The sequence below is a fragment of the Manis pentadactyla genome, chromosome 4 (assembly GCF_030020395.1).
Source record: "Manis pentadactyla isolate mManPen7 chromosome 4, mManPen7.hap1, whole genome shotgun sequence".
Lineage (NCBI taxonomy): Eukaryota > Metazoa > Chordata > Mammalia > Pholidota > Manidae > Manis > Manis pentadactyla.
In genome coordinates this window covers 81,652,016-81,652,715 of record NC_080022.1, presented here as the reverse complement: position 1 = coordinate 81,652,715, position 700 = coordinate 81,652,016, and positions in this window count along the sequence as shown.

Below are 700 nucleotides of genomic sequence, written 5' to 3'. Positions count from 1 at the left end.
CTTTGCCGTTGTACATTCCCCAGTTTTTTTTCCGCACTGCACTTAGAGGTTTAGACACAGTGAGCTCGAATCTGGCCAAAAGCCTTGATTGTTTCCGTGGCGGCAGCGGACTAGAGTTCAGACTAACAGGTGTGGTGGATTGGCTGCGAGGTAAGGGAAGAAGGAACAGGTGTTGGAGGAAGGGCCCTCTCTTCTCTGGCACAGGGGCTCTAAGGCTGCTCAGGCTGCTTCCAACATCGGGTGGAGGGGCCGTGGAGGGGCCCTGGGCTCCGTTTGGGCGCGTTGGACCTCGAGCTGGGGAGGCAGCAGACAGAGGCGGCGGGTCAGCATTGGGCCAGCCCGGGCGGGCTTGTCTCCTCTCTGCGAAGCTAGAAAATTGACTAGAACTCCCGGCCACTGGAAAGCACCCCAGGCGCCGGGCTGGGGAGCTGGGCGGGATCCCAGCCTTTGCCCGAGCCGCCCAGCCCACGTACCGGCCTGGAGGAGGGGCCGGCGTGCCGCGGGCCCCTGTGGCGTGAGGGCAGAGGCGGGGGCCCGGGACCTGCGCGGGGAGGGAGCGCGGAGCCTGCAGCGCCTCAATTGGCCGCACCGCTCCCTCGCTAGAGAGGCGGGAGGAGGCAGCCTTCCATTGGTCGGGCTTGTGGGCCAATCCCTGAAGGCCCCGGGGAGGAGGTTGGGGGCAGTTCGCGGGGGAATCCGG